Consider the following 25534-nt stretch of genomic DNA (forward strand, 5'->3'; position numbering starts at 1 on the left):
ACTGTACCTTCTCCTTTTGCAACTCAAATCTGGCCACCGACAAGGCCCTAACAGTGTCTTCCAGAGCTTTTTGCAGGACCTCGCTGTCAGGGGCACAAATCAGCACGTCATCCATGTAGTGATAGAAAACACATGATGTCCACTTGGCACGCATTGGGGACAGAACCCTGGCGACATACCACTGGCATGTAGTGGTGGAACATTTAAGCCCCTGAGGTAGTACCATCCAGTAGTAGCGCTTCATGGGGGCTTCTCTGTTGATGGAGAGTACAGAGAAGGCAAAACGGGGAGCATCATCCAGATGGAGCGGGATTTGAAAGAAGCAATCCTTAATATCAATTACGGCCAAATTATAATTTTGGGGTAGCATAGATGGAGATGGCATACCCGGTTGGAGAGAGCCCATATCTTTCACAGCTTCGTTAATTTTTCTTAAATTGTGGAGGAGTCGCCACCTGTCCTTCCCCAGTTTTTTAATTACAAACACCGGAGAGTTCCAGGGGCTGTTAGTCTCTACTATATGTCCCTTTGCCAATTCTTCCTCCACTAATTTTGTGATCGCCTGCAGTTTCTGCTTACTCAGCGGCCACTGCTCCACCCAGACAGGCTTATCTGTGAGCCATGTTAATTTCTGTGTGGGGCACTCCTCAGTGGCCGCACCTAAAAATGCTGGGGGGCTGAAAATTGCAATTTGGCCCCCCACTGGGACATGGCATCTCTTCCCCAAAATGTGAATTTACAATCGATCGCGAACGGACGTACTGAGGCCAGCAGCCCGTTCGGACCCTTAATTTGGATAATATTCTTGGTTTGTTTCGCTGGCTGGGGCTCGCCTAGTCCTAAGACTGGTGTGGCCACGCTTTGCAGCTCCCAGTGTGACGGCCACTTGTGTGGTGGGATGACCGTCACGTCTGCCCCTGTGTCCAACATCCCCTGAAGATATGCAGAACACCCCTTGCACTTGAGTTTACACCATACGAGGGGTTTCTCCTCTCCCAACTTCCCAGCATAAAAGACTGAGAGTTCCAAGTCATTGCACAGAGCACGAGGAATAGGAATTGCCTGTGCAATAACTTGGCCCTTAGGTAGGAAGAGGGGGGGTGGACACAGCATGCCGTGAGATAGAAGAGCCTGGGATTAAGGGTGGAAATTACCGGAGGAACCTCTATCTCTAGTGGGGTGCTCTTTGTGTCTCCGACAATGAGGTACCTGCAGTTTAGAAGGTCTTCCTTCCTCCTGGTTTCACAGCAGCAGATGTGCGATAGAAGCTCTGCATCTGCTATGAAGATCTGCCAGTCCTGGAAACGAAAGTGGACAGAATCGGTGACTCTGAGCCGATAAGGCTCCCTGATGTCAGTAGTTGAGAGGCAGCCGCTTACAGATGGGACTAGATGGTGTATCACGGCTCCTCTTGCAGCACCGCGACTTGCCTCATTTTTATCAACACGTGAGGCAAGTGTGCGTTCCTTCCCTTGTTTTGAAATGGTGGGGTTCCCGTCCCCCCTCCCTCCTCCCGCAGCCCTGGGTGGTGTAGTCTTTAGAAGTGGGCAGTGATCCTGAAAATGTCCCTCCTGATGGCAGTGGAAGCACCGGCACGTGGATGGAAACGGCCTTGAGCTGAGTTCCTTGGAGGAGCAGCAGCTGATGCGACCAACTTGTCTTTTGGTCTCCTTGGGGCCTCCTCCTCCATCAGGTGTGCTTTCAGGGAGCACTCCTCGATGACCTAGTCGAGGGTCAGCGGTGGTGAGGCCGGCAGTGATAGGATGATTCTTTTGCACATTGCGTTGGCGTTCATGTGCACCACTTCTAGGACTAGTCCCTCTCGGTGTTCTGGTCTCTCCACCCGTCTCTCGACTGCTGCCCGGACTCTGTCTATGAAATCTACAAAAGGGTCCGCAACACCTTGTTTAATTGCAGTGTAGGGCACCACCGGATCCTTGGTGGGCATGCCCAGGAACGCACGCTCTGCTGCACCCCTGGGCATGTCCAGCATGGCCGTTGGAATTCCCCGAGCCTGTAGTTTCCCCTCACTCCATTCTCCTTCACCGACAAGATGGTCTAAAGTGATTGGTTCTTCCGCGAAATCCATGCTGTAAGGCCCTTCTTAGATTTCGGGAAGCAGGTCTGCTGCCAGTTTTTTCCACCTCCTCTCCCACAGGCTGTATTCTGATGGGAGAAGCAGGCAGCTAAACAGACGCTTAAGGTCTGCTGTCACTATGGTTCTAGATGTTAAAGTCACTTTTAGAATGCCCTTAAAGAACGAGCTTGCCCTGCCGAATTCGCACAATGTTTTGCAGACCTCTTTCTTTGATTCATAGGGAAGGGGTGCCCATGTAGGGTTCTCCCCTCCCCTGGCATAGGCGGCTGGAGTGCGGAGCGACTGCTCAATTTCATAGACTGGGCCCCATCCCCTCCCCTCCCCCCTCCCCTCCCCCGGGTATCCGAGGACCAGGAGGACGTGGGGGCGGGGTGCGAGGGACAGGGCAGACAGGGTGGGGAGAATCTTCTCCCTGGGACAATGGGGCAGAGGTGACAGAGCCCTCCCTGTCGGGGGAGGGTGGAGCTGATGTTGCAGCAGGCAGGACGTGAAAGGAGGGAACGCCCACCCGAGGCGGAACAGGGGGAGGGGTGGCAACCCGATGCCTTGAGTGGGCAGTGCCCACGCCCACAGGGAAGCAAGAGGGGGTGGGGTCAAAGGCAGGGACAAAGGGGACAAAGGAGAGAAAGGGGTTGTGGGAAGGAGAAACCCCTCCATGGGCCGTCCTCCATCTTGGGAAGACAAAGACCCCAACCACGTGGCCGCGGCCTCCTCAGGGGAACAAAGAAAAGGGTTCAAGGAAACAGAACTGCGTGGGGTAGCGCCAGAACTGGGATTTCTGACAGGGAAAAAGGGATTGGAAATGGGGTTTGGGGTCGGTTCCTCAGTGAAGTAGCTAGTTTCACCAAGGCGGGGATGGCGGGGGGGCTTGAGGAAGCCAGAAGCACGGTCCACGTTTGTGGAGCTGCCCTGTGCCTTAGAGCGGCAGAGTACCCCCCCTGCCTACCTGGGTTAGGGGAAGAAGGGGTAGGAGAGGAGGATGGGGAAACGGTTTCAGGGGAAGCAACAGTTTTTCTCAATGGCTTTTTTCCTTCCCGGCTCGTGTTCTGCGTGGACTCTGTTTTTACTACTTCCGATATTAACAGATGGAGCTTGGAAAAGCAGTCTTTTACACAGGGATCCCTGTCGATCCCCTCCACTAGCCTGGCTCCTACCCGCTCCCAGAATTCTGCTTTGTGAACATTCTCCGCGGTTACGCGGGGGAAGGAAAAGCACAGCCACCATACAAACTGTTTGACCGAACTTTTGGGGTAGGTGTTATAAATTGAGGCGAATAATTTGTTCAGCCTTTCGAGAGTCAATCAGAAATGTATTGATTACAGCAAGCGATGACAAGCAAACAGCGCTGGGTGCAGCCAGGGAGTCCCCGCTCCGCAAACGGCTCACACCGTTTCCCCCTTCCCACAGTCTTTTTATACTCTCTTCCTTCCGTGTCTGCTGTATCTCTGGGTGTACTCTGCGCTTGCGCCCTCTGTTGCTAGGGGGTCTTCTTTTACTCTCTGGTGGTCGTTTGAGGAAGGCTCCTCTCTTCTTCCTCTGTGAAAGTCCACGGCCCTGTAATGGTCTTTTCCATATAAGGTTATATGTTATATGCACCTAAGCTCAAGTCCTGTTATCTACACAAGGTTTCCCCTTTGGATTCCTGTTATTTACACAAGGCTTCCCCTTTGGTTTTCTGTTATCTACACAAGGCTTCCCCTTTTTGTCTTGATGAACAAAGAGTCTTTTCTAACTTATCACAGTAGGGGCCCTTTACCCATAAAATTCCCTTAATTTGGGTATAGAATTCCCTTTTTTGGGTAGATAGCACAGTTCCCATGCTATTTCTACCCACAATTTCACTCCTGGTGCAGAAAAAGCGGAAAAAAAACCCCAAAAAACACCAAAGACCCTGGCGGCCGCCGCTTCATGCTGTGTTTTCCGTACCCTCGGAAGCACGGCAAAGCCCACCCAAGTGAAGGAGACTATAGCCCGGGTACCCTTCTACCGCTAAGTACTCACCAAACTGAAATCTTCGCAAATAAAAGCTGCTACCAGGGTTTTCTTTCCCGGGAAGTGTCCGTTATTCGGCTTTCCGTGGTTATGCTTCCAGTCCCATGTGGGAAAACACAGCGTGTTTCCCTGTGGGTGGCGGAGACGTCACTGACTTACTTCGGGGGGGCTCTGCTGCCCTTTTCAGTCCGGCACGGAGCACTTTTCCCGCAGATCGCAACCCTGCAGTGGTGGTGGGTTTCCGCGCGGACCGCCCTCGCTCGTCTCAGCAGTGGGGCTCGCTGGTCGGCAGCGCGGTTTCATGGCGGCGGTGGCTCTCTCCGCGTGGCTCCCGGGTGCTCCGCGGTGAGTCTCTGCCTGCGCTACAACTCTGTGCTGGCCACGGCCCAACTGTTGGGCACCACTAGCGGCTATGTGTTACTTTTCCCGGCCCCGGTTGGCTCCCGAGCACCCGGCTTGGGCACCTCGGCTTCTAGTCGGGGTCGGTGCTTGCCGCTACTTCTGGGCTCTTCTGCCGCTGTGCCCCGGGGTGGGCTGGCTGCGTGTTGCTGTTGGCGCAAGGGAAGAAACGAAAAGACAGGGAATTCGTCCAAATCCGTCCATGTGGCAGCTGGATGCTTTATTGGCTGCAAGAGCCATGATGTAGAAGCCGCAGCCCACTCCCAACCTCGCTTGGACGAATCTGGCCCCAAGGCTGGGGGGGAGTGGGATGATATAGGGGTGGGACAGGGAGAACAGGAACTATCCCCGCCCAATGAATACAGATGCCGTGGAGGTGACGTGTGCCACAGCGACCAATGGGAACACGGCAGGGGTGGACACGGGGCTTCGGGGCCATTGGGATCGTGGGAATGGGGTGACGAGCACGAAATTCTCAAGAGTTGGCAGGAAGTGGTTACAAGAGTGACAGGGGCAAATTCCAATGGCAGACAGCCTGGGGCTAGCTACCGTGGCGGGGTGCGGGGGGGGGAAACACGGGGGATGCACGAGGATACACAGAACCGGCAAACTAACAAAGATCAGAACCCCTAATCTGAACCCAAACCCAGGATGCAACATCTATGCTTTTAAAATCTAAACTTATTAGACTCTCAGAGAAAATGTGGCCAATATATTGTGGAAAATGCATATTATATGATTGGCTCTTTGCAAAGATTAAAAGGAATACTATATGTGTTATGCTGGAAAGTTATGCTGTATGAATCTCTTTTAAGTAGTGCTGTATTAATATTTTTAAGTAGTGTGATAAATATAGTTTTTAGGCTATAGCATAATATTAAAATAGAAACTATGTGATGTAAGAAACTTTTTGTAACTGGCTTAAGGACTGGAAAAGATAATCAAGAAATTCTTCTCATTATCCTATTTGGATATAGATAACAGCAACAAGACACCAAGATCTCAAGAGAAAGATTATTGCCTCCTTATCAAGACTATTCAGACTTCTTCCAGACTTCTAGGAGCCAAAGGAATTAATTTACAAGTTGGGGGGGGGGGGCAGAAATTAAGCAGAAGACATCCTTTGTTTGAAAAGAATGCTCGCATCATGTATGTGATATATGAATATGCAACAGGCTATTGCTTTTAAGGGTTAATCCTTTGTTAGCGAGGTGTGTTTCTAAGGCAGAGTGCTAGACACCCGGACATCTGTAATTCTTTGCTTTTTATTGTCCTTTATTGTCTTAACTCTGATTGTCCAAATTCTTATTGCTCTAATTTTTATTACTATTTTTATAACTATTTTATTACTATTAAACTTCTAAAATGTTAACACAAGTGAATGGCGTTTTTCACAATATGAACTAGATAATGGAGAAATATGGCCTAAATTTGGAAGTTTAGACTGAAAATTAATATCAAGCTTAATATCCTGCATACACAGAGGCAGATATTTTGAAGAATTGCAGTATGCCCAGCTTTTTATGGTGGTAGCATGTGAGCAAAGCCTAGATGAGAAGAAAGAAACATATATTGGTCTTAAAAGGTAAAAAGAAAGAGCTGACCTTCAGTAGCGAATATTAAAACTCAGGAGAGACAGAGATAGACCTGATTGCACCAGCCATGAAGGCTGGGGGGCCCCGGCTGCATTTGCAGAGGGCGTGGGCTTGGGTTGGGACGTAGCCCTTCCCCCACCACCACCTCTGTCACCGCTGGGAAGGGGGGCCAGGGGAGGTGCAGCTCGGGCGGGGACCCCGTCAGCAAAGGAGGAGAAAGGCAGGCCTTGGCAGCGATGGACGCTGTCCCTGCCACCACCTCCCTTCACCACCCCGAGAGGAGGGGTGGGGAGGCAGGGCCTTTTACAAAGAGGGAGGAGAGGGAACATCTCATAGGGGGAGTGGTGCCTCCTCTGTTCTCAAGCCTGTGAGTTACTACAGCGACCCCGAACGCCAGGGAGCTGCCTCAGGAGATGACATCATCAAAGATCGTAAACACACAACCCAGGAGCTGCGTCGAAGTAGGTCCTGTGTGAAGCTTTTTAGGAGCGGGATTAGCTGAGCTAGACTACTGGCTACAACAGAGTCAGAAAGCTCTTGCTCAAACAGCTCTGAGGAGGAAGGGAAGGATGATTAAATGGATGAGATCATTTCTGCCCTAAACAGGTGAAGGAGGGGGAAAATAGCGAGAAAAGACATCAGAGAACGTAGCCCAGTTGCTCACCGTACTAGATCAAAAAGGGAAAAAGAAAGAGAACCAATTGTGCAAGCCCCATTATGACAAGCAGTTGGCAATCAGGGGCCAATATATGTGTGTTGTAAATAGAGACAAACCAATCTGAATTAATAATTAATAACTAAATTTATTTGCGATCGCGTAACAATTTAGAGTTCGAATTTGCCCCGACCGCAGCTCGGTCGGGATTCGCCCACAGTCTACAGAGCAGCTCTGGGTGCAAACCGACAGAGTCAGTGCCCCCTTCGAGTTTGCACACCATTGTATTTCTGCAGAGGGTTTTATGCTTTTTATTTCACCTTTGGCTATAAGTCATTGTGGCAAGCTGCATATTCATGCAGTCTTCTTTCACGGAGAAGGCATTTTGGCCGCTAATGTAGTCTGAGCAGCAGATCATCAGCTAGTGATGGGTCCAGATATTCCCCTCCTTGTCTTTCCTCTTGGTGATGAGTCTGGGTCCTGGCCTAATAGCCAGCTTTTTGTGGTCATTGTTTTCTGCTGGCTAGGGCTTTTAAAATGCTAATTAGGTGCCCGGCAACTCAATCTGCGAATTCCCTTTTGTCTTGGTTTTTCTAGTAACTCTTAAACATTTTGTGGCTACAGTGTATAACATCTATAACTACAACCTATTACATACAACCCCAACTGCATGAATTATACATATATAACATGTGGAAGTTCCATACTCCCTTATAGAGTTAGAGCAGTGGAAAACTACTGTGGGGAAATATAAAGAGGACCCAGATAAAGTGGTAAAATTAGTAGAACAGGCTATTAGATTGCAAAATCCGGACTGGGCTGATCTGAAGTCTATGTTAGACACATTACTTGATCTCACTGAGAGACGAATGGTCAATAAAGCCATTACAACGTCAGTAGAGGGAAGCATAGCCAGTGGACTGCTTCAAGGCACTGTCACTCAGATATTCCCCCTTGAGAATCCTGGGTTGGATCCAAATATACCCGAGCATATGCAAGGTTAAAATAATACCAAAGTCTCCTGGTATATGGGTTGAAACATGGTGTCCCTAAAACTGTAAATTGGTCAAAGCTTTACGAAGTGAGGCAAAATTATGATGAATCACCAAATGATTTTTTTAAACAGGTTAAGAGAAATTGCCATCAAATATACTGATCTAGATCCTGAATCAGCTGATGGTAAAGCATATTTGGTTTTGTTGTTTATGGGTCAGGCTTCAAATTATATAAGAAGAAAGCTGCAAAAGATAGGAGTCCGAGATCTGAATAAACTGCTAGATGTTGCCTGGAAGGTGTTTCGAGATAGGGGCCCAACTGAAAGTGTTAAGTCCCAACCTAGTAAGAAGGCAACTCAGGAAAATTCATCCAAGAAAGCTTACCCTACGGAGAAGGACCAGTGTGCATACTGTAAGAAATGGGGGCATTGGAAAAAGGACTGTCCAGTGTTGAAAGAAAAATCATCAGTCCCCCAACTTCCAGTAGTACAAACCTCAAGCAGCTCAGGCTCTGAGTGATGGGGACCAAGGACTACCTCCCCAGCAGACCCCTTGGTTATAGCTAAGCTGGGGAAAGATGACATTGAGTTTCTGGTAGACACTGGAGTGGCATATTTGGTGTTAAATACTTTAGAAGGGAAACGAGTCATGTTGTTGGGGCAACCGGGATAAGCAAAACACAGCCTTTCTTTCAACCTTTAAAATTTAAACTGGGGAAGCACTGGATAACTCATCAATTCCTCTATATGCCTAACTGCCCTAAACCATTGATGGGAAGGGATTTGCTAGAAAAATTGGAAGCAGAAATTAAATTCAAAAAAGGGAAGGGTATATGAGTTGAAATTCCTGAATCTAAATTTGTCCAAGTTGCTGCACTTTTTATACAGGAAAAATGTGATGAAATCCCCACTGAAGTTGAAAATGTGGTCAATCCAATAGTGTGGGCCAGTGATATCCCAGTGTTATAAATGAATCAGTCAATTTAATAATTAAAGGAATTTATTAAAACAAATGAAGGTAAAATTGGAAAAGCCACAAGCAAATGAGCACCAAGCCAGGCGATCGGTGCTGGGTGAACTGGGTCCAGACTATGTAGCTCCATACCCTGGCAGTTCACAGGGTACTGATTTCACAGGGGCTTTTTTATACTGTTTCCAGACATAGCGGGATTCTGGGGGGGGGGGGGGGGGGGGGGGGTCCTCCTGTTTCCTTTTGTCCTTTCTCACATATTAATGCATGTTCTTTTCTTGTGGTGCTTCTAAACAGAGGTTTTCCTGGAATACTCTGATTCCTGAAATCCTGTTAGATGGCAATCCCTTCGAATATCTTGTTCTGGCGACGAATATTCATCTTATCGTTCAATGCATATCTTCTAGACAGGATAATCCTTCAGAATAACTATCTTTTGAGACAGGAATTCATCCTGTGTATATTGCTCTTTCCCATCACTTGGTTCCATTTAAAAGGATACTGTATTTTTTTTAGTCTTGAGCACGAATTTATTCTAAATCATATATTACAATCCCTCCCCTTTTATATTAATTTATTAATTCATGCTTTTTGTGACAAGTTTCGCTTTGGCTTGTTCATTACACATTTTCAATTTCATTTCTAACATTTGTAAAATCTAACAACTACATTTCTTAAAATTAACAAATCTTTTATGTAATAGATTATTCTAATTTTCATAATTTTAAATATCTACTACTGCGTGTATCTTAGAATCCTAATTTTATTATGAGGTAGCTTCAGGTTTGCAATGGCTTTTTAATATGCACGATATTGGTAAAAAACTCCACACACTTTATATGTCTGCTACAACTCACCTTTGTAGCTATCCTATGATACCTGTGCTTTACACATTTCATAATTCTCCTTGGCCTGACTTATCTGGGCTTCAAACCTAGCTAAAGCTTTAGTGGCTTGTCATGGTTTGACACTGGCGCAATACCAGCGCCCTCATGAAAATACACCTTCCCAACATAAACGCTGTGAGATGTTATCAGGAACAGAGCAGAGCAGGCCCAAGCTTAATAACAAAATAAAAAAAACTTTATTAAACTACTACTACTGTAAAAGACACACACAGTAAATCCAGGATGGAGACACTCCAAAACACTCCTCCTCCCACCCAATTTCCAAAACAACCACAGTGAGACATCACCCGGGATTCCTGATCAAGTTGCCACCCTTCAGATAATCAATACTCAGTCCACCATGTGTTTCCATGTCACACATGGCAACCGCCCGGAGAAAATCTGCCAATGTGACACTCTCCTTTCCATGTCACAGTGCTCTCACCACCATGCATGGACAGACTGCCTATAGGGCTCCTTTAAGGATGCTTTGCCATGGACCCATAGAGACAACAGTTCAGCTTCTCATCCTGAAGACAGAGGGCATCACCATTCCCTCCTCAGCTTTTCTCTGTTCTTGCCATTCCAGTGCTGAAGCAGGTCTCTTTGGTTCACCATTGTATCCCCCTAAAAATGCAGTCTCTATTGCAGGAGAATTTGGTTCAGTCTATGGCTAGCAAGAAAGGTCCAGCCAAAAGCTACTCCATCATCTCCTCCCACCTAAAAATTTCTTCTTCTAACATCTCAGATCCCGGACTGTCTCTCTTCCACTATAAATCGAGGAGGAGTAATATTTTACAAAGCCTTCATTTCCCAGGATAGGGTTAAAAGTTCAGACTCCCCGGACGGCTGAAATCTCTGCCCCGAACTAACTCCAACTCCAACGCTGGACATCTCCCCCCTCTTCTCCTTCTCCTCTGCTGGCAAATTTCAGATACCGTCACACTCTCTGTCTCTTTCCCTCTGTGGGGGGGGAACAAAGGCATCTCCGTTTCTCTCCACCCTTCCGTCCGCAGGAGCTGGCTCGATTCCAGTCCTTCAGCCCCCTCGGCCTACCTCGACCAGGCCGCATGGCTTCCCCTCCCCCACCCAACCTGTGGCTGGGCAGGGGAGAGTCTGCACTCTCTGACGACCGGAACCAAAGAGTGACAGTTCCCTTGGGAGTTCTTGCTTTTAACCCCCTGTGTTCTCAGAGGCGTGTCCATAACTTCAGTGGTCAGTCCAAATGCCAATATCCAAACCTGACCACTGATTGGTTTGACTACCAACTTCCTGAAAAAATTCACTTCCATGTCAAACCACAACATGGCTCTACTTTTCCCATCTTCTTCTCTTAGTTTCATTATTCTAGATAACTTGGGCGCTTCCACTGATTCATGATCTACTGGCATTGCTGCTATTTGCATACTTTGGACAACAGAGTGGATTAACCAGATGAAACATGGTATTAGACAGGGTAAAAACAACAATCCAGCTATTGAACATAATATTAAAAACCCCACCTTCTTCCACCAAGCTCCTCCTCCTAACAATTGATCTCACCATGACACTTGGAGGATGGAATTCCACTTTTGGACTGGTACATACGCTACTTTCTTAATCTCTGCAGCAAGATTTTTGATAGTTTCCCCGTAGTCATCAATTTCTACACGGCATTCAGACTCATTAAATTTTCCACAAACCCCTCCTTCTTCGGCTAACAAGTAGTCCAGAGCTATTCGGTTCTGGTCTACAAATGCTCGCACTTGGGAATGCTGTTTGGCTAATAATTCTAGAGCATCAGAGGTATAATTTGACATGACTTCTACTACTGCCTGGAGTCTTATTAATTGATTTAGTAAGTAAATTGGGGTCCTATATCCCCAGCTCCCATCTTGAGCCCAAGTTGCCGGACCATAGTATGCTATTATCCTCTCTGCAGGCAATTCGTCTTCTCCCCATTTTTGATCCCCTCCCGCTCTTGGAAATTCAAGTCTTAATTCTCTCTTTTCTCTGTCTAGGGTGTCATATAGTGGTGCCCCTAGCAGATTACTCTCAGACCTTGGTAGCACAAAGAAGGAGGATCCTTTACACCTATGGGGTAGTTCGCTGTAAGCTTTTTCTCTGCAAATCCAGTATATTCCATTAGGAGCTTTATGGGTTGTTTACAGCCCCTGGTTTCTCCCGGTAATCTTTTATGACATCTAAGGATTGGTAAGGGTTAGCTTCAGGGATTTTATGCCAACATAATCCAATTTGGCTGTTCCATTCACAATTTGTTTCACTAGTTCTACTCCAAAACCCAGTGGGAGCCTCCGTCTGCCAGGTCTTGGTGTTATCATTTGAATTCATTACTAAAGTAGACATACAAGGAGTATATCCCACTATTTCGGTATATCTTTTCCCTTTTCGGCTAATAAAAACTGTACCAATTACTCTGCGATTTAAAACCCACCCTTAAGGTCGTTTCAATGTTCTAGATATTTGAGTGTGATTCAATTTTAGAAGTTGTTCTAGAGTTAAATCTTTACCCTTCCATGGCCATTTCTCAGCTGATTTTAGGCCTCTACAAATCAATTAGATAACCCTAATTCTGTAGCGATTTCCTGCATCAGGTCTGCAAACAAATTCTTATTTGAGGTGGATAGGCCCCAATTGTTATACTGTTGTTCTAACTGCTCATATTGCTCACTTAATGCTTTTAACTTTTCCTGCTCTATTCTTTTTTTGGTTTTTTTTTGCTTCTGATTCCTGTTTTCTTAATTTTTGAGCTATTTGCTTCATTCTAGTCTCCGAATCTATACCTTCTTCATCTTTTGTAAAACAAAAGGTTCTGCCGTATCGCAAGTAAACTTGTTCATAAGCTACCTTGCCATGTTTTGAATTTTCTCCAACCCAATATGTCCTTCCCTTCATAGTGCACATTTTTAATTGGCTGCGATCATAACATGCTGCATCAACCCGGGAGTATGCTAAAAATGTTAGTTCCATCCTTTCTCTGATCCATACGGTATGGTTGCAGTCGTTACAGATGGGAATCATAGGTTCAGCAGCTTGTTTGTGTAACACATGGGTTACTATTTTTTTACTTTCTTGTATAGCCCGTACTTCTAACTACTGATTCTTAGGTGTTATCTTTGGGTCATGGCACAATATTTCCCCTTCTAATTAGCACATTTTATATCAAGTGTTATTATATACACAGTTTCCTTTTTCGTTGCCAATTTTGCAGTCATAGTGGGTATTGTATATCAAGGTTTTTGTAACTATTTGTCCCCTTCGAGTGATCTTAAAGCACTGCCCGCAGTCTTGGACTGGGCTTTGCTTCTCGATATCGAGGTAATTCTTGGTGAGCAGACTGGTCGTCCTGCTTACCATTAGACTCAGAACCATCAGGGCTCCCCACAAGCGTACCCCTCTGCCTGTGCCTACAGCCACAGGGTTGCTACCTGCAGCGAGGGAATTCATCTTCTCGGCAGCAGGAGTATTTTTCAGGGGACCCATGAGGGGAACGAGCTGCATACTTCTTCTTAAAAGCATCCCTCTTTGATATTCTGACCGCATCGGCACTACAAGGTACTTTGTTTGACTGTCGACACTCGATTGTGAGGACTTGTGCCTTCGATCCTAATTTGCCCCTTATTCCCCCTTGAAACAACCTATATCACTCTGGGGAGTCTATTTCTAATACGCCTATGTTAGTAGCCACCACTAAGGAATGGGTGATTAGAGTGGTTTCTTCCTCCCAACACGTTGGACAAAGCCCTTTAGGTTTATATCCTCGCCTACAGTGTATAACCCAGATTTCTTTACAATAGTAGCACTCAAAATGAACGAATGGATTACACTCGTACCCAGGTACTGAGCAACTTATCCCCTTCAGTCATTTAGTATGCTGGTGCAGTCTTATCTTCAGGCTTCCTAGGGGAGATGTCACTTTCCATTCAGGTGTCTTTTCTTGGCGTTCAATCTTCTTAACCCGGGAAGCGTGTGTCCAGCCTTTTTTAGCCATTCGTACTGCTGTATCTGTGGTTAGAAGCACAAGGAAATGACCCTCCCAATGAGGCGTGAGGGAAACTTCTCTCCAAGTGTTAATCAATACCTCATCTCTTGGTTGTATTTTATGTATTGCAAACCCTAAAGGGGTGTTTTGCATTATTAATCCTTTCTTTCTTAGCCCTTGCAGATTCTTATTAATCACTACTAAATAAGGCTGAATTTGGCTGTCATCCAGCTTTGGATGTCCCACTGACATCCCATGTTCGTATGGCATCCCACAAAGCATTTCAAAGGGTGACAGCCCATTTTCAGAGTGTGGCATAGTCCTTATGTTTAGCAGGGCTAGAGGCAGGCACTTAACCCACGACATTTTAGTTTCTAACATGAGTTTTGATAACTGGGCTTTTAATGTCTGATTCATCTTCTCTACTCATCCTGAACTCTGAGGATGTCACAGGGTGTGGTATTCCCAGTGGATGCCTAAAGCATCAGCGTCCTAGTTTAGGGCAAATTTGGGAGAAAACCTCCAGGAGGAGCCCCCAGAAAGCAAACCCCCCACGGCCCCTCCCCCACCTAGTTCGGGAACAATTTCCTCGGAGAGAAGTTGAAAAAAAAAAACCTGTTTATTTAACAAGCAAAATACTCCCCAATACAAAAAAAAACCAACACCAGATGGCAAAACTCTTTCACCGCTCTGAAGAGATGACAAATTCAGAAAGTCTCTCCTGAGAGTGGTCGCCCAGTTATCGGTGTCCGGCGCTGGGGATGGCTGCTGCAGATCACAAAATGCAGGCTCTCAGTGTTTCTTGGTGTCTCCCAGGTCCCAGTCCGGAGAAGGTTCAGATGATATTCACGAAAGGGAAAGGAAAAAAAACAGTCCAGGGTAAAAATTGAACTGCCTATCTAAAGTAAGTAATAAGCAGAAGCTTAAGGATAAAGCGAAAGCAAGCAAGCCAGCAAGCAAGCCAGCAAGCAAGCCAACCTAGCCTCTCCTAGACACAGACCATGGGGGGAGGTGAGCCGACTGATAACAAGACAAAACAAACCTTCACTTTTCAGAGTCAGTCCTGAAGGCACAGAACAAAATATCAGGCATAAACAGAACACACAATTGGGGATACAAGCACCATAACGTCACCCTAGGACATTCCAACCCTTATCTCCAAATCGTCAACATACTACCAAACATCATGTAAAAACTTCATCAAGTAAAACTTCCATCTTTCACTTACTCAGACACATTTCCTTCTATCTCACTTGCTCAAACCTTCGACACTTACACATTTCCTTCTATCTCACTTGCTCAAACCTTCAACACTTACACATTTCCTTCTATCTCATGTCTGTGTGGTTTAATGTACAAACAGTGGCAGTAACATCCAGCAAACAGTGATATTTGCATATGAGTCTCACCCCACAATCAGATCTCCCTGAGGTACGCATCGTGTTCTTCCATCTCTCTGCATTATCCACCATGTACAACCTGGTCCCTGAACAAAGACAACCCCACGAATGGGTCTGTCTGTACTCGAGGCAGAATTGATCCACACTGTCTTCCCTAACAAACCTCTGACATGTACCACTGGGACTTTATCTCCGTCTACTATATTCAGGGACTCAGACTGGGCAGGACCTGCTCGATTGGTGGAACCTCGGGTGTTAACTAACCAGGTGGCCTTTGCTAAATGCTGCTCCCAGTTTTTGAAAGATCCCCCACCCAATGCTTTCAAGGTGGTTTTTAACAGTCCATTGTACCTCTCCACTTTGCCTGCAGCTGGTGCATGGTGGGGGATATGGTAGACCCACTCAGTGCCATGTTCCCTAGCCCAGGTGTTGATAAGGTTGTTCTTGAAATGAGTCCCATTGTCTGACTCAATCCTCTCAGGCGTGCCATGCCTCCAAAGGACCTGCTTTTCAAGGCCCAGGATTGCCACCGTGCCTGCCTGAAGCTCCCTGGCTTCACCTGCCCACCCGAGGCACGGTCAGCAGCAGGGGACACTCTCCTGTTTCTTGACGAGATACGGGGAGAGGCTGAGACAAAGCGCTTCACTGTTTGCCTTGTAAGGAGGAGAGGCGGCATTCGAGGAGGTAATGGGGGAGTCGACTCAAGGCTGAGGAAAAAGTCTCAGGTTTAATGCAAGCTCCGGGGAGCTCCGAATGCCATTGTCCTGGCGGCCAAAAGGGGCCTCAAGGCTCTTGCAATTGTCCTAAGTACCGGAGCGGTAACCAGAGGGAAGGGACACCCACCACCCAATGGGGGGATTCGGGAGAGTGGAAAGCAGAGGGACAGACAGACACACAAACCAATGGGGGAAGTTCAAGGGAGGGACCCCTGGCCCTCGTCCACTCACTCGATACCCAAGGTGGAAGATTCTGGGAGAGTGGGATGAGGAGCCAAGTGATGGACAGGGTACCAGAGAGGGGACAAGGGAATGACTGAGCATTTTTCAGGGAGATTGGCATTGAGGTAAAGGCGGGAAAGCTCAGGGTGGAACAATTGGGAGAAAATGGGGGTGAAGGGGCAAACCATTACAGAACTGTTACAGAGATATAAAAACACAATACATCACAGGATGGTGTTACGGGCTGTAGCATGAGACACAGAGTAGGTTTCCAGCCATCCCGTGGTGGCTCCCACCATGGTGAGCTCGTAGCGCTTGCCTTGGCGTGTTTGGGACAGCGTGATGTAATCAATCTGCTAGGCCTTGCCATACCTGTACTTGGCCCACCATACCATAGGGGCTCTACTCGCTTGGCCTGCTTGATGGCAGCACATGTCTCATAGTCGTGGAAAATCTGAGAAATACTGTCCATGGTTAAATCCACCCCTCGGTCTCGTGCCCACTTAAAAGTGGCTTCTCTACCCTGGTGGCCTGAGGCATCATGGGCCCATCATGCTAGGAACAACTCCCCCTTGTGTTGCCAATCCAAGTCAATCTTTGGCACCCCTGTCTTTGCAGCCTGATCTACCTGCTGATTGTTTTGCTGCTCCTCATTAGCTCTACTCTTGGGGACATGGGCATCTACATGGCAAACCTTCACAGGTAGTTTCTCTACCCAGGTAGCAATGTCTTCCCATTGTTCAGCAGCCCAAATTAGTTTTCCTCTAGGCTGCCAATTAGCCTCTTTCCATCTCTCCAGCCATCCCCACAGAGCATTGGCTACCATCCATGAATCAGTGTAGATGTAGAGCTTTGGCCACTTCCCCCGTTTCTGCAATGTCTAGGGCCAGTTGTACAGCTTTGAGTTCAGCAAGTTGACTTTATCCACCTTCTCCTTCAGTGGCCTCTGCGACCCGTCATGTGGGGCACCATACGGCTGCTTTCCACTTCCGATTCATCCCTATGATGCGACAGGAACTGTCAGTGAAAAGAGCATAGCGTGTTTCCTCTGCTGGCAACTGGTTGTGTGGTGGAGCTTCTTCAGCCCGTGTCACTGGTTTTGTTCTTCATCTGTGACACCAAAACTTTCACCTTCAGGCCAATTTGTAATTACTTCCAAAATCCCAGGGCGATTCAGTTTACCAATACAGGTGCGCTGCATGATGAGAGCAATCCACTTGCTCCATGTAGCACTGGTGGCATGGTGGGTAAAGGGAACCTTTCCTCTGAACATCCACCCCAGCACTGGTAGTCGGGGTGCCAGGAGGAGTTGTGCTTCTGTGCTAATCACCTCTGAGGCGGCTTGGACTCCTTCGTAGGTGGCCAAGATTTCCTTCTCTGTTGAGGTGTAGTTGGCTTCAGACCCTCTGTAGCTCCGACTCCAAAATCCTAATGGTCGGCCTCGAGTCTCACCAGGCACTTTCTGCCAAAGGCTCCAGGACAGACCATGACTCCTGGCTGCAGAGTAGAGCACATTCTTCACATCTGGTCCCGTCCTGACTGGGCCAAGGACTACTGCATGAGCAATTTCCTGCTTAATCTGGGCGAAAGCTTGTTGCTGCTCAGGGCCCCAGTGGAAATCGTTCTTCTTGCCGGTGACCAGGTAAAGAGGGCTCATAATCTGACTGTACTCAGGAATGTGAATTCTCCAAAAGCCTATGGCGCCTAAGAAAGCTTGTGTTTTCTTCTTATTGGTTGGAGGGGACATAGCTGTGATCTTGTTGATGACATCCATAGGAATCAGACGCCGTCCATCTTGCCACTTCACTCCCAAGAACTGGATCGCTCAAGCAGGTCCCTTAACTTTACTCTTCTTGATGGTGAAACCACCTTCCAGGAGGATTCAGATGATTATCTCTCCTTTCTCAAACACTTCTGCTGCTGTGTTCCCCCACACAATGATATCATCAATATACTGTAAATCTTCTGGAGCCTCACCCTTTTCTAGTGCAGTCTGGATCAGTCCATGGCAGATGGTAGGACTGTGCTTCCACCCCTGGGGCGGTCGGTTCCAGGTGTACTGCACTCCCCTCCACATAAAGGCAAACTGAGGCCTGCATTCTGCTGCCAGAGGAATGGAGAAAAACGTGTTAGCAATGTCAATAGTGGCGTACCACTTTGCTGCCTTGGACTCCAGCTCTTTCTGGAGTTCCAGCATGTCTGGCACAGCAGCACTCAGTGGTGGAGTCACTTCGTTCAATGCACGGTAGTCCACTGTCAATCTCCATTCTTCTTCAGATTTACGCACAGGCCAAATGGGGCTGTTGAAGGGTGAGTGGGTTTTGCTGACCACCCCTTGGCTCTCCAGCTCTCGAATCATCTTATGGATGGGAACCACAGCAGTTGTTCTGTACTGTCTGTGATGCACTGTTGAAGTGGCAATTGGTACCTTTTGCTCTTCTCCCTTCAGCAGTCCTACTGTAGTTGGATTCTCGGACTGTCCAGGCAAGGTGTTCAATTGCTGGATGCCCTCTGTGAACTGCAGCTGCTATCCCAAATGCCCACCTGAGTCCTTTTGGATCTTTAAAATACCCCCTTTGGAGGTAATCTATTCCCAAAATGCATGGGGCTTCTGGGCCAGTCACAATAGGGTGTTTTTTCCACTCATTTCCAGTCAGGCTCACCTCAGCTTCCACCAAGGTAAAGTCCTGTGATCCCCCTGTCACACCAGCAATGGAGACAGATTCTGCCCCCACATGTCTTGATGGGACTAATGTGCATTGTGCACCAGTATCGACCAAAGCCTTATATTTTTGTGGTTCTGATGTGCCAGGCCAACGAATCCACACCGTCCAGAAAACACAGTTTTCCCTAGCCTCTACCTGGCTAGAGGCAGGGCCCCTCTAAGCCTGTTTATCTTTCTTTCCTTGGGCATATGTCTTAGAGGTTCCTTCAAGGGGATCAGACATGCCATCATCATCATCCTACCTGGCAGTTTGGCTACGGGCAACTGGAGCTTTTCCCTTTTGGTAGAACTTCCTCTCTGAGTCTTGCCTTCCTTCAATTCACTCACCCGTTGTGCCAGAGCAGCAGTAGATTTTCCATCCCACCTCCTCATGATTTCTCCGCAATCACGCAGGAAGAACCACAGCTCAGCTCGTGGGGTGTACCTTCTCTCCCCATCTGGGGAATGTTTGCGTTGGATACCAGGGCCTCTAATTTGTACTGCTGAGATTTGGAGAAGGTCCTCTTTAATCTCCTCCCTGAGTTTCTTGTGTGATTCTCCTCTATCTTTTCCTCTAATTTCTGCGGATGTGTTTCCACTGCTGCGATTCTGGCATGTGTCGGGCAATGCACAGCATCTGCATATGCTCAGAGCTTCTTTGAGGTATCGAGCACGGTCTCATCCCTCTCATCCCGCTTCATTACTGCTAAAGCCGTACAAGTTTTTGCCACATCACAGATGTACATGGTACCAAGTCTGGATTCCTAGTTATTTCATCTGAGAAGATAATCTCTGCCAGTGCCATTTCTCTCAGGCGTTGGATCCCTTGTTCTCTAGTCTTCCACTGGGTCTGCTGCATATAAAGATCATCTGCACACAGGTATTTTTGTGCTACACTTTCCAGGACCCCTGCCCAGAGACTGTGAGGGATAGCCCCCCTCATCATTCCTTGGTTGATGACAGGATCATGTGACAGGGATCCCAAATGCTTCGCTTCAGTATCGCAGCCTGAAGTCCCGGGGATCTGTCTGGCCCCCGGGGCAGCAGCCGCCATAGGTGTCCTGGATAGCACTGTGCTGATGAGGCGCAGCCTGTCTGGGCCCTCAGGCTAGCTTCAAGCCACGGGCATCTTTAGTGAGCACTTGTGGAGTGATTTCAGCTCTAGTGATTTCAGCTCTTAGTGATTTCAGCTCTGTGCTCACAAAGTGCCTCGGCAGACGCAGGGATGGAGAGAGGTGAAGGCTGTGTGGAGTTCTGCGGAGATGTCTTTATTGGCAGCTTCTGCAAAGGGTTCCAGTGACAGCTCTTCCGCTGAACTGGGCAGAGGTGAGGGTTTAAGTATGGTACTAGGAGACTGGAAATTGTCCAATGGCTGGGGTCGAGGAGAATATGACCTATAGCCTTACAGAGAGATAACGGGTCTGAGTGCGGAAGAGGGGCAGCTCTGGTCCACTCATCATGACTCTGCATTTCTTATCTTAGGCTAGTGACCGCCATGGAGGCCTTGCAGGGCCTCTGACTGCTACACTTCAGTGCTGACCAGAATTGTAGCCTCGCCTGCAGCATCCCAAAGATGGACTAACCAACTAACTATAGATCCATCAGGTCGTCGAGTGTAATCCTTTCTTAGGCCATGGAGGTCCTTCAGGGAAAAGGACTCCATATTGCCTTTCAATCTTGTGCCAGTTGCTTTGACTCCTGATTTTATGTCAGGAGGCATTGAGGGTCCTTCTCCTGCATCATCATCCTCATCATCATCCACTGGTCAATCGGTCTTGTTTGTGCACTTTCTGCTTCTCTTGCTACTAGCAACAACCATTGGTTGAGGTTTACTGTCTGGTTTAGCTGCTGGCTTAGGCTCACTGTCTGGTTTAGCTACTAGCTTCATAACTGGGGTGTTGGCTGCAGCCTGAGTGACTGGGATAGCTTTTGATTTATCTCCCTTCCCCCCTTCTTCTGTCTGCTGCCCTATAGTATCTAGCAGTGTGCAATAAGCATACGCCAGGGCCCAGCTTACTGCAGTGATCCTTTTCTCCTTGTCTCATGACACTTCTCTTTCAGGTATTTCCCCAGCACAGCTGGGTTCTGAATTTGTTCACATGGAAAGTCCCAGACTATAGGGTCAGAAAATGCCTTCAGGATTTGGCCCATATCCTCCCATTTCCCACACCACTCAGGATTTCTCACACCTGGGTCTACTCCTGGGTCAGGGGTCTCATCAGCCCCTCTAGAAATCTCAGCCCTCATTCTAGAGGAACTGCAGACTGTATAGAGAAAGCTTACCAGTTATCGGTGTCCGGCGCTGGGGATGGCTGCTGCAGATCACAAAATGCAGGCTCTCAGTGTTTCTTGGTGTCTCCCAGGTCCCAGTCCGGAGAAGGTTCAGATGATATTCACGAAAGGGAAAGGAAAAAAAAAACAGTCCAGGGTAAAAATTGAACTGCCTATCTAAAGTAACTAATAAGCAGAAGCAAAAGCAAGGACAAAGCGAAAGCAAGCAAGCCAGCAAGCAAGCCAACCTAGCCTCTCCTAGACACAGACCATGGGGGGAGGTGAGCCGACTGATAACAAGACAAAACAAACCTTCACTTTTCAGAGTCAGTCCTGAAGGCACAGAACATAATATCAGGCATAAACAGAACACACAATTGGGGATACAAGCACCATAACGTCACCCTAGGACAGTCGTCCAATTGCTTAATGATTTTTGAAGTAAAATGCGTCCTTTGATCTGAATCTATATAGTCTATTATACCATATTGAGGTATAATCTCTTCTAACAGGTTTTGTTGGGTTTTTTTTTTTGACACTGTCTGGGCCGTAGCCCTGGTACTGGGAAATGCTTCTACCCAATGTGTTAATTGATCTACCATTACTAAGAAGTATTTATACTTCCCCACTTTAGGTAGTTCAGTGAAATCTATCTGAATCTTTTCTAATGGTCGATATGCTAAAGGACAGCCTCCTAATGGAGTTTGCTGTGCTTTGGCCCAGTTTATCTTCTGGCATGACATACACCCTTGTACCTCCTGTTTAGCTAACTCATAAATTCCCTTACATCTAAAAAATTTCAAAAACTGTTCGGCAAGTGCCTGTGCTCCCCAATGGGTCTGTTGATGATGCCTATTTAAAACCTTCTTTGTATACTCTTTAGAAAATTCCCTTATGTCAAGCAGCTTCCATTTACCTTCTTTCTACTTGCCTCTTAATGTTTTATATCTTTCAATCTCCTTTTCCCTTCTATGATTCTTGAGGACCTATCCACAAACCATTTTTCCGCATCCTCTAATTCCTCTTCTTGGTCTAGTAGTATTACATCTTTCCAGTGCCTTTCTTTTAACTTCCTAAATCCTTTTGATTTACTAAAATATGAATATTGATCTAATATCGATATCCAACTGAGACGGACAAAAACTCTCTAACAGTTTAAAGTTAGAAAGTGTATGTTTATTACAACAGCCGGGCAGTACGTGGGATAATTCCCTAATGTGCACTGCAAAAATCACAAGTATTACAAAGCCCTTTTATGTACAGAAGTCTTGAATACACAAAATATGAATGCATATTCATATCCCTGTCACTTCCTCTGCTCCACTTCACATGCTAATTGGCAAAAAGGCTATTAAGCATGTGTAGTTTTGTTCCCTGAAATGAATCGGGGGTCCATTTTAGGGAGGGGTCTCCAAAATGAGGAAGTAAAATAACTCTTCCTCATTCTGACTTTTCTACCTTTTCAATGCATACGTGACAAATGAATCCTTGTAGTTTTCCTGTGTTCAATGGATTCCTCAAGTATGGGAAGTCTGTGACTGTTTTCGTGTCTCTGAAATCTGTTTAGCACATTCTGTTTTTCATGATAAGCACAGCTATCCAAACATAAAGTTGACAAGCAATGAGTTACTAGTGTGAAAAATGCCAATCACTTGGTTTTTAAATTTTTAAAAGTTTAATAATAATAAAATAGTTATAAAAATAGTAATACAATTAGAGTAATAAAAATTTAAAAACTGTGGTATATTAATTTGTTCATCTACTGGAAAAAAAAAAAAAAAAAGGAAAAAAAAGGCGAGGAAAAGAGTACAAAGGGTACAGAAGATCAGAAGATTCCCAGGCAGACAGGAAAACGGAGGCATCCGGCCTAACAAGGCCAGTTGCAGAACTACGCCGATATCGCTTGCTTAAGCAGATTTGTGTGACCATATATGTAAAGTTACTTCTCAGGGCACCTGCAGAATCCGAGGAAAAGGAGGTACCTTCGTCCCAGCGACCACTGGAGAGCAGAACGACGACCCCCTAGCAACAGACTGCACAGACACAGAGCAACTCAGACCCCCTAGCAACAGGCTGTGCAGACGCAGAGCAACTCAGAACCCCTAGCAACAGGCTGCGCAGACGCAGAGCAACTCAGAGCCGACACGTCTGCCGGACCATTGGTGAGTAATAACTCCCTGGCCATCCAGCGCTGTTTTGCCCGCTGTCACTTGCTTTTAATAAATTAATCTGATCCAATTGTCACTGTGATCCATTATTGTCGCTCCAAACTTATAACAAATTTGGTGCTGTGACTCGGATCAGGGCAACCTGGTGGTAGCCCCTTTTGGGGAGGCACCCCGTTGCTTAGGCAGTGGCCCCGCTTGGGCGCTATCCTCCAGGACCCTGACCGACGAACCCTAAATTGGCAGCGAGCAAAAGAAAAGCCGGCAACCCCGTTATCTTTGTGCACAAAACCCCGGACGAAGGCACAGGAGTGCGTAAGTATAGGTTGGGAATCTGTCTGGTTGGAGCTGGATATCCCGGAGTGTGCTGTGTGAGATGCCCTAAGTCAGGGCAAGGCAAGTGAGGACCTCATAGTAGTGCGGTTTCCAGATCCCACGAGGGGCTGGGCCACGAACAGGGGGCAGTGTGTGTGTGTGTGTGAGAAGGCATGCCGGAAGATGGGACAGAGGAAAAGTAGGCCCTCTGATCCCATGGGTGGGGGGACCCAAGTAAAACTCCCCCATATACTGCCAGATAGCCCACTGGGATTGATGATTGCAAATTGGCATGCCTTTCCGTCTAGAAATGGGAAGGATAAAGTAAAAATGATACATTATTGTATGGAAGTATGGGGTGGAAAGCAGATTGGAGGAGATCACCTTTATTGGCCGGTCTTCGGATCTTTCGAGGATTGGATCTGTCAGGCCCTAAATATATATGTGAATTCTAAGGAACCCTTCAGTCTGGAGGAAAGCGAGTATGCCGCCCTCTGGATAGTAACTGAAACCAGGGTGAATCTCTTTGCTCTCAACACTCAGGAAAGAAAAAAGAAGTCTAATCATGAGGCAGAATTACCAGGTACACCTCTCCCACAATACATACCACCTCCTCCACTGCCCCCTCCTTTACCTCCACCACCACCTAACCCCTCAGCACCTGTGGCTGACCCCCAGGGGGAAGGGGGTTTGGAATCTGGCTGTCCGGAGGTAGATCGCTGGATAACTAGGAGCCAGTCCAGAAGGAGGCAGGAAGAACAAGCGCTGTTTCCCCTCAGGGAGGTGGGAATGGGAATGGTCCTGAACCCGAATGTGGGGCAACAGACAGTCGGCCCAGATCCCGGGGATAGGGTATGTGGTGATTCCCCTGAACTCGGGAGACGTTCGGGAATTCAAGAAAGAGATGGGGCATCTCTTGGAAGACCCCTTAGGGGTGGCAGAGAGAGTAGATCAGTTTTTAGGGCCCAACATACATACCTGGGATGAAATGCAGTCTATCTTAAGTATCTTGTCTACATCAGAAGAAAGGAGGATGATCAGGACAGCAGGGATGAGAATATGGGATGGTGATCACCAGGCAGGTCCCTTAGCTGACACTAAGTGGCCTTTACAACACCCTAATTGGGATAACCAGACCCCAGAACACAGGGCTCACATGACAGACCTAAGAACCATCATAATCCAAGGGATAAGGGAGTCTGTACCCAGAGGCCAGAATATTAATAAGGCATTTTGTGAGCAACAGCAAAAAGATGAGGACCCCACAGAGTGGTTGGGGAGACTCAGAAGGAGCTTTCAACTGTATTCAGGAGTTGACCCCGACACCCCCGTGGGGCAGGCATTGTTGAAAACTCAGTTTGTGGACAGATCATGGGTAGACATTCGAAAGAAGTTGGAAAAATTGGAAGACTGGCAGGGTAGGGGCCTGGATGAGTTGTTGAGGGAAGCGCAGAAGGTGTACATTTGGAGAGAGGACAAGAGTCATAAGAGACAGGTGAAGATGATGGTTGCGGCAGTCCAGGAAAGACAGAGAATGGGGCCCTCACAGAAGGGAAGCAGTATGAAAAGAGAGAATAATTGGGGAGGAGAGGCATCGAGAAGAGAAAAGGAGGGAAGGGTGGTGTGCTTTTACTGTGGGAAAAGGTGGCATATAAGGAAGGAGTGCAGGAAAAGGATGGCAGAAGAGAAATTGTTCCAAGAAGATTAGGGGGGTCAGGGGCCCTATATATTGGGGACACAGGAAAGAACAGAGCCCCTGGTAAAACTTAAAGTAGGTCCCCAGCAACAGGAGATTGAGTTCCTAGTGGACTCAGGGGCAGAAAGATCAACTGTCCAAGCCCTACCCCAAGGGTGTAAAGTCTCAACAGAAAAGGTGCAGGTAGTTGGGGCAAAGGGGGAACCCTTTGGAGCACCTGTAATAAAGAATGTACTAATTGAAACCGATTCAAAGGTGGGATTGGGATCCTTATTGCTAGTCCCGGAGGCTGAATACAATCTCCTGGGACGGAATTTGATGATTGAGTTGGGAATTGGAGTAGAGGTGGTAGAAAATAGGCTAAACATCAAATTATGCCCCCTGTGTACTATAGATGAGGAGAAAATAAACCCTGAAGTATGGTACACCCCTGACACCGTGGGAAAGTTAAATATTGAGCCATTGGAGGTAAC

The sequence above is a fragment of the Vidua macroura genome (assembly GCF_024509145.1).
Source record: "Vidua macroura isolate BioBank_ID:100142 chromosome W unlocalized genomic scaffold, ASM2450914v1 whyW_random_scaffold_38, whole genome shotgun sequence".
Classification (NCBI taxonomy): domain Eukaryota; kingdom Metazoa; phylum Chordata; class Aves; order Passeriformes; family Viduidae; genus Vidua; species Vidua macroura.